This window comes from Pyrus communis, chromosome 5, assembly GCF_041283825.1.
Source record: "Pyrus communis isolate YQ-2024b chromosome 5, ASM4128382v1, whole genome shotgun sequence".
Taxonomy (NCBI): Eukaryota; Viridiplantae; Streptophyta; class Magnoliopsida; order Rosales; family Rosaceae; genus Pyrus; species Pyrus communis.
The window spans coordinates 25,152,602-25,169,894 of NC_142569.1; positions in this window are offsets into that span (position 1 = coordinate 25,152,602).

Here is a 17,293-nt window from a genome sequence, read left to right on the forward strand (position 1 = left end):
AAACACCCCTTGGCATGTCCCCATTTCGGCTAATCTATGCCAAACCATGCCATCTTCCCGTAGAATTGGAGCACAAGGCGCATTGGGCTGTCAAAACATTCAACATGGACCTTGATGCCACTGGAATTCATCGGAAGCTCTAATTGAATAAACTTGAAGAGATTAGGCATGAGGCTTATGAAAACGCTCCAATTTACAAGGAGAAGACAAAGGCTTTCCATGATAAGATGTTTCGAGGCAAATCATTCTCCATTGGGCAGAAAGTGCTACTCTTTAATTCCTGCCTTCACTTGTTTCCTGGTAAGTTGCGTTCTAAGTGGGTTGGCCCGTTTGTTATTACTAATGTCTTTCCTTATGGTGCAATCCAAGTTCAAAGCTTGAAAACAGGACAAGAATTCAAAGTGAATGGCCATCGGTTAAAGCCCTACTATGAGAATTTCGAGGAACATGTGGTGGATGATGTACCCCTCCATGTCATGGGCTCCAATGAAGCCTAAAATGAGGTATTGTCCAACTGGAAGACGTTAAAGCAAGCGCTTCTTAGGAGGCAACGCATGCATTCAACAAGGAGAAGATGGAAGTTCCACTCCAAACCCAAATTTGCGTTTCTAAACCCTTCTCTTTGCTGCTTTATTTTATCATGCTTAGTTGTCTGTTATTTGTTGCTTTTGTGTGAGTCTTCGTGTGAAACATTGAGGACAATGTTTAATTTAAGTGTTGGGGGGGGGGGGGGGGGTAAACAAGTGTTTTTATGCAAATTCGTGGGATTCTATCACCTATCACTTCTAATGTTGTTTCGCACTGTTTTTAAGTGTTTTTAGTGCATTTTGAGTTGTTTTGGTGTGTTTTGAAGTAAAAATCCGAAAATTGAAAAAAAAAATTGAAAAAAGTGTTTTGAAAAAGCCAAAAAGAGTTGTTTTTGTGTGGTTTTTGTGTCTTAGGGTACCTTCCAACACAATGATGAGGATTTGGTTTTTAATGCATGACTGTTAAATAGAGTTACAAACATGGATAGAAGTTTGATATGCTCTTTAGTTTATGCTTGGTTATAGTTATAGTTTACGAATTCACATATAATCACAAAGGATAAAATCAGTTTTTGTAACATGCTTGAAGGAAGGAACCCAAACTAACGCTACAATCCTGAGAGACTTGAGCCTAAACTTTATTTGGAGAGTTATTAATCTTGATTTCTTGTTTTCTAAAGTCGTTGCATGATCTCATTATTCTTTGCTTGGTTGCTACTTAGAATGCATTTCATCACTATAGTTCAAAATACTAGAACTCATACACGTTTCATTCAAAGCATGACATTGATTTGCTTAACACATATTCAAGATGAAGTTGTTTAGTAGTCACCACCATAACCAAATAGCCGAATCCACCCTCGTCATATGTATTGTAGGATTAGCCACTTTGAGCCTTATTTAGCCTATTTTTTTTGTTAACCACATTATCCTTACCTAGCCTAGAATAGGACTTTCCATACACTTGTTCTTGAAGTATAGTGGAGCATGACTTATAAGGAATTCCTTTTGAGTGACATTATTGCAGAAAACAAGTGTGGGGGAAGGGATTTGTGTGTGTGTGTGTGTGTGTGCCAAAGTCTTAAAAGAGGCATGGAAAAAAAAAAGAAAAAAGAAAAAAAAAACACGAAAAAGAAGAAGAAAATAAGGAAAAGGAGTTGAAAATAAGTGAGAGTAAAGTCACAAGTGTTGATTGTTGAAGAAAGGGTCCAAAAACTTTGAATATGCCCTAAGTTTTGTGTGAATCCCCTTGGGGTGTTTGAAGTAGCTTTCGGCTTTCTAAAGTGAATTCTAAGTCCCTAATTCATTACTTTGCTCACTATTGCTTTAAGAACATTTGTTTATCCTTTACCTTTCGTTGTTAGCCAATAACTTTGCCCCGTTACAACCCTTTGACTTCGATCTTGATTGTTATGTGTTTCAATATGTGGAGTTTAGAATTGGTTTGAGCATATGGTATCCCTGGTTCTCGCGTCTGAGTAGTAGCATTCCATTCATGAGATCATCTATATACATGCATTAATAATTCCAGAAAGTGCTTCCTTCGTTTAAAACATATGTGAATGGCTCGTCTACATGTTTACATCAATCTTCTCACATATACCTAGTGTAGGGAGTGTAGTCAGAAAATTTGAGTGAAAATAGAGAGTATATCCAATGAGGAATTGAGGGAATTCTCTAAGGCATGTTACTACATTCAAAATGTTGTTTTAATTGATTAAATGTGAGCTAGTGAATGGTGACTATGATTAAGTATGCTCGAGGGTAAGGATTGCTTAAATCTATGTGAGTGGTGATCTTTGACATGTTATGTTTCATTGGAAATCCCTGAGGCAAACGTTGGAAGGTTTAGAGTGTGTGTTTTGTTTCTTTTGTTTGTTTGTTTTGCCCGAGGACTAGCAAAAGCTAAGCGTGGAGGAATTTGATAGGAGCATATTTATGCGACTTAGTTAGCTTGTTCTTGTGCATTTGTGTTGTTATTTCTTAGTTAATGTAGTATTTCAAGTCATTTTTGTGTGTTTGTAGGTCCAAAGGGTTAAAGTACCAAGAAAGTGAATTTTGGTGCATTTTGGAGCAGTTTTGGGCACTAAACGGATAGCTTGCATATGGAGCAAGGTGGATGCACGAATTTGGAGTCAAAAGAGGCTAGGAACATGCTAGAAATCAGAAAAGGAAAGTTCAAGACAAAAAAGATAAGGAAAGAGCAAGAAATATGGAAAATTTGTCCTAACAACCTTATCTTATTCAAACCTTATCCTATCTTATCCTAACCTAATCTTGTTCCACCTTAATCCTAACTGCAAGTGGACCTAAAAACATGATTTCTAGAAGCCTTATCTGACCCTAAAAGGGTGCCGCATCCTTCCCCCTTTTATCTCTTCTAGAAAACCCAAAATCAGCCACAAAACACCTAGTTTCTAGAAGGCCCAATTTTGGACGAATTTCCTAAACCTTTTTCCTTTTGGATTCTGATTTGTTAGGCCTTATTCCTTGTGGATTTGGGTTATACAAATCCTTTTGTGAAATTAATTGGGCCAAACCCTCTCCTAAGTGGATTTAATGGCTTGTGTCGAAACCTAGGGCCCTAATCCTTAAAAATCTGCTGAGTTGTAACCCTAATCTAATTAACCCTAGGGTTGGCTGAACTATATATACATATTTTTAGCCACAAATTCGCATAAACCCTTTATGCTATTCAGAAAACCCTTGCTGCAACCTTCCACCCTAATTCTCCGTCATTCATTCAATCCCCACACCTCTATACACAATTTGCCGCACCCTTTCACCCTAATCAGCCATCATTCATCATCCTAAGCAAGAAGACACCATTCAAAACCCCCAAAACCACCACCCACACCTTGTGCCGCAACATGGAAGAAGGAGGAAAGCCTTAGACGTGCATGCCATTCAACTTGGAGTTGCTGGAATGCTTTAGGTGTAATCTTTCTTGTGTTTTTCAACGTTTAAATTCAAGAATCTTTGCTTTGTGAGTATGAGGAACTAATCCCCTCTTAGCTAGGGGGAATTTCGAAACCATGGCTATATTTGCATTATGATTTGATTACTTCCAGTTGTGATTTCATGAATTGTGAATTCAATTTACTTATCTATTTGAATTAAAACTTGTTTGTGTTTGTGGGTTGAGAGTGCACACTTAATTTGCATGCATAAATCTGATGCTAGGACATAAGGGAGTTTCACCTAATCAGTGTGAACTTATATTCATAAGTAGTAAAGGTTGTTAGTCACAATCATGTTAAGTAAATTCTTGGCATAAGTATCATGCGCTTTCATAGTTACGAATGCCTCGTCAACACTTATGATCTTCATGGAAATTAATGATCTTTGATTGTTTCTCTATTATGCGCTTTCATGTAGAGAACTTTTGAGGAATAATTTGATTGCAAGGCGCTAATTCCATTCAATTCAATGACTTAAGGAAAATCTAAGGGTTAATTTAAGCGTACCTAATTAACTTGGGGTGTTGAGGTTCATGGTACATTGAAAAAACAACTGGAGATTGTTTTGTATGCAAGTATGTCAAGTGTGGAGAAAGACCTCCTAGCTAGCCCATCATCCATCTATTTCCACCAAATTCGTGCAAATCTGCCTAGTTTGAGTTCTTGTTTTGTTTACTTTATTTTGGTCCAAAACCAAATCCCCCTTTATTTTAGAGTGTCTAACTAGTTAGAATCTGTTTTAGATTGTGTTTTCAAGTGTTTTGAGTCAAGTTAAAACCAAAATTTGTCCAAAATTGTGTTTAGACTCAAATCTGCCCAGTTTGTGTTTTTAGGCAGTTTTGAGTGTTTTTTGCTTATTTTGAGTCTTGTGAACTTGTCTTGAGTCTTTTAAGTTGAGTTAAGTGTTTTAAAGCTTAGTTTTATCTATTTGAGTTAGTTTAAAGTGTTTAGCAATCCCTCCTAATCCCCGGTTTAAGAATGATCCCTACTTACATATATACTACAATTGTCAAAAGAGGGTTTAATTTGTGTGTTAAGTTAATTTTCGCATCATTTTGTGGCTGATTTTGGGTTTTCTAGAAGAAATAAAAGGGGGAAGCATGCGGCACCCTTTTATGGTCATATAAGGCTTCTAGAAATTAGGTTTTTAGGTCCACTTGCAGCTAGGAATAAGGTGGAACAAGATTAGGCTAGGATAAGATAGGATAAGGTTTGGATAAGATAAGGTTGTTAGGATAAGTTTCCATATTTCTTGCTCTTTCCTTATCTTCTTTGTCTTAAACTTGTCTTTTCTGATTTGTAACATGTTCCTAGCCTCTTTTGACTCCAAATTCGTCCATCCACCTTGCTCCATATACAAGCTATCCATAATAAGCCCAAAACTGGTGTAAAAGGCTCAAAATTTCCTTTTCTTGCCAACTTTTTCATTAGGACCTACAAACACATGAAAATAGCTTAAAACACTATAATAAGTAGTAATTAGCTAACTAAATGTAAGGAAACAACATAGCTAAGTAGGATAAATATGCTCCTATTAGTTTACAATCTGCCTAATTTAATTAATTTCGTCCAAATCAATTCCCCCTTTTATTAAGTGTATTAGATTAGTTAGAAAAGTGTTTGAATCTGTCCAATTTAGTGTTTTGAGTCTAAGTTAGTTAAAATTCGTCCAAATAACTTGTTAGGTCTAGAATTGAGTCTTTTTAATTGTTTGTTGCTGTTTTGAGTGTCTTAAGTTAGTTTTGAGTCTATAGAGTCTAGTTTAGTGTTTTTGAGTCCTATTTAAGGTAATTAGCATCCCTAGTTAATCCCCGGTTAGAATGATCCCTACTTGCATATATACTACAATTGTCATAAATAGGGTTTAATTTGTGTGTCAAGTTAATTTTCACATCAATGCACCCGCCACCTTTCAAAGATGCTTGGTAAGTATATTTTCTGATTATGTTGAAAAGATTATTGAGGTATTCGTGGATGATTTTAGTGTGTTTGGTGACTCATTTGATGATTGTTTGCATAATCTCACTTTAATCTTGAAAAGATGCATGGAAACTAACCTTGTTTTAAATTGGGAAAAATGTCATTTCATGGTAAAACAAGGCATAGTTTTGGGTCATATCATCTTTGAACAAGGAATTGAAGTTGATAAATCAAAAATAGAACTTGTACATCACTTACCCTCTCCTACTTCGGTGAGAGAGGTTCGTTCTTTTCTTGGAAATGCAGGATTCTATAGGCAATTTATCAAGGATTTTTCCAAGATTGCACAAGCCCTTTGACGTCTCCTACAAAAGGAAGTGTCTTTTGAGTTCAATGAGGAGTGTGAGAAGGCATTCAAACACCGCAAGGAGATACTTACCATGGCACCAATTATAGTCCCACCAGATTGGAGCATGCCTTTTGAGCTAATGTGTGATGCATCCGATTATGCAATAGGGGCTGTTTTAGGCCAAAGGAAGAACAAGCAACCACATGTCATCTATTATGCATCTCAGACCTTGAATGATGCTCAATTGAACTACTCTACCACTGGAAAAGAACTTCTTGCCGTTGTGTTTGCTTTAGATAAGTTTTGTTCATATTTACTTGGTACTAAAGTTGTTGTTTATTCTGACCATGCAGCCTTGAAGTACTTATTCACCAAAAAGGAGGCCAAACCAAGGCTAATTCGTTGGATGCTTCTCTTCCATGAGTTTGATATTGAAATTAAAGACAAGAAAGGGAGTGAAAACGTGGTGGCTGACCATTTGAGTCGTTTGGTGTGCAATGAGGTGTCTTTACCCATCCAAGAGTCATTCCCTGGTGAGCAATTGCTGTCCATTAAGGTAAGTGAACCTTGGTATGCCGATTTGGTGAATTATTTGGTGTCAAAACGAGTTCCAAACCCCATAACCAAGCACCAACGTGATAAACTCAAGAAAGAGGCATGGTTTTATGTGTGGGATGACCCATATTTGTGGAAATATTGTGCGGATCAGATTCTTCGTAGATGTGTGCATGATTGTGAGTTTAATTCAATTTTAACTTTTTGTCACACTTATGCATGTGGAGGACATTTTGGCACACAATGCATGCCCTTAAGGTGTTAGAATGTAGGTTTTATTGGCCTACAATCTTTAAAGATGCTAGAACTTTTTGTTTAACTTGTGATCGTTGTCAAAGAATGGGCAATATAGGTGCAAGGGATCAAATACCGCAAACACCTGTATTCAATGTTGAAATTTTTGATGTTTGGGGCATTGATTTCATGGGTCCTTTTCCTTCTTTATATGGTTTCACTTATATTTTGCTTGCGGTTGATTATGTCTCAAAATGGGTGGAAGCAAAAGCCACCCGTACTAATGATTCTAGAGTGGTTGCAGATTTCATCAAAACTAACATCTTTTCTAGATTTGGGATGCCTAGAGTGCTCATTAGTGATGGAGGGTCTCATTTTTGTAATCGCACCATTGAGGCGTTGCTCAAGAAATATCAAGTCACACATAAGGTTCCTCAAACCAATGGCCAAGCTGAGGTCTCCAATAGGGAAATCAAGTAAATTTTGGAGAAGACCGTTGGGCCAACAAGAAAAGATTGGAGCTTGCGTTTGGAAGATGCATTGTGGGCATATCGTACGGCCTACAAAACACCCATTGGGATGTCCCCATTTTGGCTTGTCTATGGCAAACCATGCCATCTTCCCGTGGAGTTAGAACACAAGGCACATTGGGCTATCAAAACATTCAACATGAACATAGATGTGGCTGGAATTCATAGGAAGCTTCAATTGAATGAACTTGAAGAGATTCGGCTTGAAGCTTATGAGAATGCTTGCATTTACAAAGAGAAGACCAAGGCTTTCCATGACAAGATGATTTGTAGCAAAACTTTCTCCATAGGGAAGAAAGTGTTACTTTTTAATTCTTGCCTTCGTTTGTTTCCCGGTAAATTACGTTCTAAATGGATTGGCCCCTTTGTTATTACTAATGTTTTTCCATATGGTGCAGTTCAAATCCAAAGCTTAAGGAATGGCCAAGAATTCAAGGAGAATGGGCATCGTTTGAAGCCATATTATGAAAGTGTTGAAGGGCAGATTGTGGAGGAGGTAAACCTCCATGTCGTGGGTTCAAATTGAGCCTAAGAAGAGAGTTCGTCCGGCTGCAAGATGTTAAAGCAAGCGCTTGTTGGGAGACAACCCATGCATTCAACTAGAGAGGACTTAGGCAATCCAACAATTCATTCAACTAAATCAGATTTGTGTTCCTAAACCCCTCTATCTTTATTGCTTTTATTTCGTCATGCTAGTTAGTTTTTGTTGTTTGTTTGAATGTGAGTCTTTGTTTGAAACATTGAGGACAATGTTTGATTTAAGTGTGGGGGGGGGGGGGGGTAAACAAGCTATTTTTGCATGATTTTTGTGGGATTTTATCACCTATCATTTCTAATGTTGTTTCTCACTGTTTTTAAGTGTTTTTAGTGTGTTTTGAAGGTTTTTTTATGTGTTTGGATCAGAAAATACGAAAATTTTACAAAAAAATTTGCAAAACAGTTTTGAAAACCCAAAAAGAGTTGTTTTTGTGTGTTTGTTTGTGTCTTAGGGTATCTTCCAACACAATGATGAGGATTTGGTTTTTAATTGCATGACTATTAAAGAAAGTTATAAACATGGATGGAAGTTTGATTTACTCTTTGGTTTATGCTTGGTAATGGTTATAGTTTACAAATTCACATGTAATCACAAAGAGAAAACCAGTTTTTGTAACATGCTTGAAGAAAGGAACTCAAACTAACGCTACATTCCTGAGAGACTTGAGCCTAAAACGTTCTTTCGAGAGTATAAATCTGTGATTTCTTGTTTTCTAAAGTCGTTGCATGATCTCATCATTCTTTGCTTGGTTGCTACTTAGAATGTGTTTCATCATTATAGTTCCAAATACTAGAACTCATGCCCATTTCATTCAAAGCATGATATTGATTGCATAACATACAATAAGATGAAGTTGTTTAGTTAAACCAAAGCCAAAAAGCATAACCCTTTTGCATATGTATTGTAGGATTAACCCTTTTGAGCCTTATCAAGCCTATTTTCTTTGTTAGCCACATTATCCTCACCTAGCCTAGATTAGGACTTTCCATACCCTTGTTCTTAAAGGATAGTGAAGTATGACTTAGAATGAATTCTTGTTGATCAACATATTGCAGAAAACAATTGTGGGGGAAGGTAATAGGGCACGGCAAAGAAAGAAAATAAAGAAAAAAATTCGTGGAAAAAGAAAAAGAAAAGAGAAAAGTTGTAAAAAGAAAGAAAAAGAGTTGAAAAATAAGTAAGAATGATCTCACAAGTATTGGTTGTTGAAGAAAGGGTCCAAAAGTTTGAATTTGACCCTAAGTGTTGCATGAATCTTCCCTTGTGTTTAAAAGTTAATTTCTGCCATCAAAAGTGAGTTTAAGTGTCAATTTCATTACTTTGCTTCCTATTGCTTTAAGAACCGTTGTTTACCCTTTACCCTTCTTTGTTAGCCAATACCTTAGCCTCATTACAACCCTCAACTTCTATCTTGATGTTAGGTGTTCAATATGTGAAGTTTGAAATTGGTATGAGCATATGGAATCCCTGGTTCTCATTCTAAAAGTAGCATTCCATTCATGAGATCATATACATGTCATTGTCATAATATCAGAAAATGCTTTCTTTGTTATACCATATGTGAGTGTTAGTCTACATGTTTTTATCAATCTTCTCACATATACCTAGTGTAGGGTGTGTGGTCAGAAAATCTATGTGAAAATAGAGAGTATATCTAGTGAGGAATTGAGGGAATTCTCTAAGGCATGTTACTACATTCAAAATGTTGTTTAATTGATTAAATGTGAACTAGTAAGTGGTAACTATGGTTAAGTGTTTGCTCAAGTGTAAAGAGAGCTAAAAACCGTGGGAATGGTGTTCTTTAATGTGTCATGTTCATTGGAAATCCCTGAGGTACATGTTGGAAGGTCTAGAGTTGTTTTGTTTTGTTTTGCTCGAGGGCTAGCAAAAGCTAAGCGTGGGGGAATTTGATAGGAGCATATTTAGGCGACTTAGTTAGCTTGTTTTCTTACATTTATGTTGTTAGTTCATAGTTATTTTAGTATTTTAAGCTATTTTCATGTGTTTATAGGTTCATATGACTAAGGTAGCAAGAAGGTGCATTTTGGAGCCTTTTGGAGCAAAATTGGACTTGGAATGGATAACATATGCTTGGAGCAAAAGGAATGGACGAAATTGAAGACCTAAAGATGTTAGGATTCCTAATCAAAGAAGGATTCCAAATCAAAGAAGGATTCCTAGTCAAAGAAGGTTTCCTACTTGAAGTAGGAAAGTTAAGCCAAGGTTTCCTATTTTGGTTTAACCTTTCCTAATCCTAAAAGCCCCTAATTTCCAGCAACATTGAGGACTTATGCATTTTAGGACACAAACTAAACCTTCCTTGCACCCTTATGCCCTTGTCGTGCCTTGCATAAACTTGCCTTTCCTTGCCGTGCAAGGGGAATGCTTATTCCCTATTTTGTGTCACAAGATCACATTCCTCTTTCACCTTAGTTAATGCCGCACCTTGCATTCTTATTCTATCCTAAATCCTTGCCTAATTTCATCCTTAAAACACATTCCCTTTACTACTTTTTTTTGCCACAAATTCCTTCCCTTTTTCCCTTTGGATTTCTGATTTTAAGTCTCATTTTCCTTAAGGATTTGAGGGTTTTTATTTCTTTCCTAACCCATTCAATCAAAGCTAAGATCCTTTCCTTCAAATAAATAGTCAATGTCGCACCCATAGAGAACCCTATTCACTCACTCACACAATCTGCCATCTTTCATTCAATCACACCAACCTTTGCCGCAGCCTTCCCCCATTCTTCCATCACTCCCATACTTTCATACGTCCAACCAAACACCCATACACCATTCCTATACCTTGCCGCACCCCTCTATCAACCTAAATCCACTTCTAACCCAGAAATCCATCCTAAATCATCCCAAAAACCTTATGCCGCATCATAGCAAGGAAGAAGAAGAGAAGAAGAAGCCTTGGACGTTTTGCATTCAAGTTGAAGTGTTGGAACGTTTTTAGGTGTAATCTATCTTTTGTTTTCAATGTTTAATTCGAGTTTTCTTTGTTTTGTTGTGAACATGAGGGGCTAAACCTATTTTAGCTAGGGGAGGCTTTGAAACCATGATTATGTTTGTGATATGAATTGATTAATTCCAGTTATGATTTCATAAATTGTGAATGCAATTTACTTAACCGTTAGATGGATAACTTATTCTTGTATGTTGATTAGGGAGGCCTACTTAATTTTCATGCTTGAATTTGGTGCTAGAATATAAGGGAGTTTCACATAATCGTCACAAACTTATATTCATAAGTAGTTAAGGTTGTTTTCACAATCATGTTAAGTAAATTCCTAGCATGAGTAACTAAAAGACTTAAACAAGATTTGGACAAATTTGGGAAAACTATGGATGATTAGCTAGCTAGGGGATTCATTTCCACACATGATACATTCAAATACAAATTGATTTCCAGTTGCTTTTTCGATAAACCATAACCTTCAACACCCCAGATTAATCGTGACATCACTAATTAACCCTCAGATTCTCCTTTAGTTATTGGATTGGATGACATCATTCGACAACCCAAAGCATTCTTCAAAAGTTTCCTACATGACATCATAATAGAGATACAATCAAAGATCATTACATTCTATGAAAATCATAAGTATTGACAAAGCACTTGTAACTATGACATCATGATACTCATGCTAGGAATTTACTTAACATGATTGTGAAAACAACCTTAACTACTTGTGAATATAAGTTTGTAACGATTATGTGAAACTCCCTTATATTCTAGCACCAAATTCAAGCATGCAAATTAAGTAGGCCTCCCTAATTACCATACAAGAATAAGTTATCCATCAAACGGTTAAGTAAATTGTATTCACAATTTATGAAATCACAACTGGAATTAATCAATTCATATCATAAACATAATCATGGTTTCAAAGCCTCCCCTAGCTAAAACGGGTTTAGCCTCTCATGTTCACAACAGAACAAAGAAAACTTGAATTAAACATTGAAAACAAAAGATAGATTACACCTAAAAACATTCCAACACTCCAACTTGAATGCAAAAACGTCCAAGGCTTCTTCTTCTCTTCTTCTTCCTTGCTATGCTGTGACACAAGGGTTTAGGGGTGATTTAGGATGTGTTTCTGGGTTAAGAATGGATTTGGGTTGGTAAAGGGGTGCGGCAAGGGGTAGGAATGGTGTATGGATGTGTGGTTAAAGGTATGGAAGTATGGGAATGATGTAAGGTTTATGGAAGGTTAATGAAACTTAGCTATTTTGTCCAAGAGCCTTAAAGGTCAGAATCTCCTCAAAATAAGTAAGTAAAATAAGAAATTAAAAGGTAATAAGAAGGTGACATGCGGCAAGAAAAAGGGAAGGAAATAGAATGTGTTTTAAGGCTGAAATTAGGCAAGGATTTAGGATAGAATAGGGATGTAAGGTGCGGCATTAACTAATGTGAAAAAGGAATGTGATCTTGTGACACAAAATAGGGAATAATCACTCCCCTTGCACGGTAAGGAAAGGGCAAGTTTAAGCAAGGCACGACAAGGGCAATAAGGGTGCAAGGAAGGTTTAGTTTGTGTCCCAAAATGCATAAGAGTCCTCAATGTTTTTGGAACTTAGTGGCTTTTAGGATTAGGAAAGGTCAAACCAATAGGAAACCTTGGCTTAACTTTCCTACTTCAAGTAGGAAACCTTCTTTGACTAGGAATCCTTCTTTGATTAGGAATCCTAACATCTTTAGGTCTTTAATTTCGTCCATTCCTTTTGCTCCAAGAATATGCTATCCATTCTAAGTCCAATTTTGCTCCAAAATGCACATTCTTGCTACTTTAGCCATATAGACCTACAAACACACAAAAATAGCTTAAAATACTAAAATAACTATGAACTAACAACATAAATATAAGAAAACAAGCTAACTAAGTCGCCTAAATATGCTCCTATCATTGTGGATTGTTGGATTGCCTAAGGCCTCTTTATTTGAATGCATGGGTTGCCTCCTAAGAAGTGCTTGCTTTAACGTCTTGCAGCTAGACGAAACTTCCATCTAGGGTTGGATAGGGCCTACGGCAGTGAGTGGCAAGTCTTCCACAATCTGCCCCACGCCATGCTCATAATATGGCTTCAAACGATGCCCGTTCACCTTGAATTCACCGCCGTTCCTTAAACTTTGGATTTGGACTGCACCATATGGAAAAACATGAGTAATAACATGAGGGCCAATCCATTTAGAACGTAACTTACCAGGAAACAAACGAAGGTGAAAATTAAAAAGTAACACTTTCTACTTTATGGAGAATGTTTTGCTATGAATCATCTTGTCATGGAATGCCTTGGTCTTCTCCTTGTAAATGCAAGCATTCTTATAAGCTTCAATCCTAATCTCTTCAAGTTCATTCAATTGAAGCTTCCTATGAATTCCAGCTGCATCTATGTCTATGTTGAATGTTTTGATAGCCCAATGTGCCTTGTGTTCTAACTCCACGGGAAGATGGCATGGTTTGCCATAGACAAGCCGAAAAGGGGGACATCCCAATGGGTGTTTTGTAGGCCGTACGATATGCCCACAATGCATCCTCCAAATGCAAGCTCCAATCCTTTCTTGTTGGTCTAACGGTCTTCTCCAAAATTTGCTTAATTTCTCTATTAGAAACCCCGGCTTGGCCATTGGTTTGAGGATGATAAGGTGTTGAAACCGTATGTGTGACATTATATTTCTTAAGCAACGCCTCAATGGTGCGATTACAAAAATGAGACTCTCCATCACTAATGAGCACTCTAGGCATCCCAAATCTAGAAAAGATGTTAATTTTGATGAAATCTGCAACCACTCTAGAATCATTAGTATTGGTGGCTTTTGCTTCCACCCATTTTGAGACATAATAAACTGCAAGCAAAATATAAGTGAAACCATATGAAGAAGGAAAAGGACTCATGAAATCAATGCCCCAAACATCAAAAATTTCAACATTGAATATAGGGGTTTGCGGCATTTGATTTCTTGCACCTATATTGCCCATTCTTTGACAACGATCACAAGTCATACAAAAAGTTCTAGCATCTTTAAAGATTGTAGGCCAATAAAATCCACATTCTAACACCTTAAGGGTTGTGCGTTGTATGCCAAAATGTCTTCCACATGCATAAGTGTGACAAAAAGTTAAAATTGAATTAAACTCACAATCATGCACACATCTACGAAGAATCTAATCCGCATAATATTTCCACAAATATGGTTATCCCACACATAAAACCATGCATCTTTCTTGAGTTTGTCACGTTGGTGTTTGGTTATGGTGTTTGGAACTTGTTTATACACTAAATAATTCACCAAATCTGCATACCAAGGTTCACTTACCTTAATGGAGAGCAATTGCTCATCAGGGAATGTCTCTTGGATGGGTAAAGACTCCTCATTGCACACCAAACGACTCAAATGGTCAGCCAACATGTTTTCACTCCCTTTCTTGTCTCTAATTTCAATATCAAACTCGTGTAGGAGGAGCATCCATTGAATTAGCCTTGGTTTGGCCTCCTTTTTGGTGAATAAGTACTTCAAGGTTGCATGGTCAGAATAAACAACAACTTTAGTGCCAAGTAAATACGAACAAAACTTATCTAAAGCAAACACAACAGCAAGAAGTTCTTTTTCGGTGGTAGGGTAGTTCAATTGAGCATCATTCAAGGTCCAGGATGCGTAATAGATGACATGTCGTTGCTTGTTCTTCATTTGGCCTAAAAAACCCCTATTGCATAATCGGATGCATCACACATTAGCTCAAAAGGCATGCTCCAATCTGGTGGGACTATGATTGGTGCCGAGGTAAGCATCTCCTTGAGGTGCCTGAATGCCTTCTCACACTCCTCATTGAACTCAAATGACACTTCCTTTTGAAGGTGACGGCAAAGAGGTTGTGCAATCTTTGAAAAATCCTTGATAAATCGTCTATAGAATCCTGCATGTCCAAGAAAAGAACGAACCTCTCTCACTGAAGTAGGAGAGGGTAAGTAATGTACAAGATCTATTTTTGATTTATCAACTTCAATTCCTTTTTCAGAGATTATATGACCCAAAACTATGCCTTGTTTGACCATGAAATGACATTTTTCCCAATTTAAAGCAAGGTTAGTTTCCATGCATCTTTTCAAGATTAAAGTGAGATTATGCAAACAATCATCAAACGAGTCACCAAACACACTAAAATCATCCATGAATACCTCAATAATCTTCTCAACATAATCAGATAATATACTTACCATGCATCTTTGAAAGGTGGCTAGTGCATTGTACAAACTAAATGGCATGCGACGATAAGCAAAAATACCAAATGGACAAGTAAAAGTGGTATTTTCTTGATCATCTTGAGCTATCACAATTTGATTATATCCCGAATAGCCATCAAGAAAACAATAAAAAGAATGACCGGCTAACCTTTCAAGCATTTGATCAATAAATGGCAAAGGGAAGTGATCTTTCCTTGTGGTGGTGTTTAGCTTCCGATAATCGATGCAAACTCTCCAACCCGTTTGGATGCGTGTGGGCTCAAGCTCATTATCTTCATTCTTCACCACTGTGACTCCGGACTTCTTTGGAACTACTTGGACCAGTGAAACCCAACAACTATCCGAGATGGGATAGATCACGCCACAATCAAGGAGTTTGATAATCTCCTTCTTCACAACTTCTATCATTGGAGGGTTGAGTCGGCGTTGAGCTTCTCGAGATGGTTTAGCCCCTTCCTCTATGAGTATACAATGCATGCATGTAGTGGGGCTTATTCCTTTGATATCGGCCAAAGTCCAACCAATGGCTGTTTTGTGCTCCTTTAGAACCCTCACCAACTTGTCATCTTCTTGTGCCGTGAGTGTGGAAGCTACAATGACAGGCAATGTCTCTTGTTCGCCCAAGAAAACATACTTCAAGTGGTTTGGTAACGGTTTAAGCTCAAGGGTAGGTGGCTATATCACTGAAGGAAGCAACTTGTTAGTTGAAAGGGGAATTGAAATTGGGGTTTGGAACTTACAAGATTGCCGTGGCAATGACTCTAGGGCAGCCACCACTTCAATTACATCATCACAAAGGGGCACGGCATGGAATTCCAGATTTGGGCCGTGGGTTGGAATTGGTGCTGCCATTTGGGTTTTGAATTCTATTCCACTTGTAATGACCGTTTCAAGTGCATCCTCATGTAATTGTTCAAGATGCTCCTGCGCCAATGAATCAAAGATATCAATAGAAAAACATGAATGATCATCATTAGGAAATCTCATGGTTTCAGAAATATTAAAACAATAACTTCCCCATCAAATTTCATCGTTAAAGTCCCTTTAAACACATCGATCTTGGCGCAGGCTATTTTCATGAATGGCCACCCAAGAAGGAGCAGCAAAGAAATGGAATGGGTCGTCTCTTCCATCTCAAGCACATAGAAATCCGCCGGGAAGATCAAGTTATTAACCTGCACTAAAACATCTTCCAAAACTCCCTTTGGATATGCATTAGATCGATCGGCCAATTGAATAATCACACCATCATTTTTCAATTCTCCTAGGTTCATGGATGCATAAATAGAATATGGCATGACATTAATTGAAGCTCTTAAGTCTAACATAGTATGTTCAAACTTAGTTTGGCCAATAATGCAAGGGATTGTAAAGCTACCTGGATCTTTGCATTTTGGAGGTAACTTTCTTTGTAAAACAGCGGAAATGTTTTCACTTACCCTCACCGCCTCTTTGTTTGAAACCCTCTTCCCTAAGTGGCTGCAGAAAGGGTGCTTCTACACTTGTCGTGGCTTGGCTTTGTCCCTCTTCTTCCAATTGCAGCTTCTCATCTTCGTTTGGACTTGATTTGGATGGTTTTGGATTAGTGCCAACTTCTTTTCCACTTCTCAATGTGATTGCTTTTGCAGATTCAAATCCTCCTTTTGGGTTGACAATGGTTGAACTAGGGAGTTTGCCTTGGTCTTGGAATTGTCCAACAAACTCCGCTATTGATAGGAGCATATTCATGCGACTTAATTAGCTTGTTCTTGTGCATTTATGTTGTGTTTATTTAGTTATTTTAGTGTTTAAGGCCACTTTTGTGTATTTTCAGATTATAAGGCCAAAGTGCGCAAGAAGATGCAAATTGGAGTCTTTTGGAGCGAAAGAGGAATGAATGAGTTGAAGACTTGAAGAAACGACGAATTCCTACTCCAACGATGAATTCTTACCAAAACGAGGAATCCTACTCAAACAAGGTTTCCTATTTGAAGTAGGAAAGTTAACCCTAGGTTTCCCGTTTTGGTAACCTTTCCTAAACTTAAACGTCCGTATTTTCTAGCCACTTTGAAGGCCTTGTAGGCACTTTAGGACACAAAACCAAGGCCCTAGCCCAATTACACAGCCCTTGCCGTGCCTTAACCCTAGTTCCCTTCCCTTGCCGTGCAAGGGGGGGCAATTTTGTCCTCTTTTATTCACTTAAACCCTAACCCTTTTTCCTTGCAGCCACTCTCCCTTTTATTTCTGAATTTTAACCTATTTCTCTCCTAAACTAAACCTAGCCGCACCCTAGGGGTTCCAATCATTCACTCATAAACCCTAAACTACAACCTTGCAGCCGCACCATATTCTCATTCATTCACTTTCATTCATATTTTATTTCACCCTAATTCACCCTAGCCGTCACTTCCATCATATTTCAGCCATTCATCCTAATATTACCCCAAAAA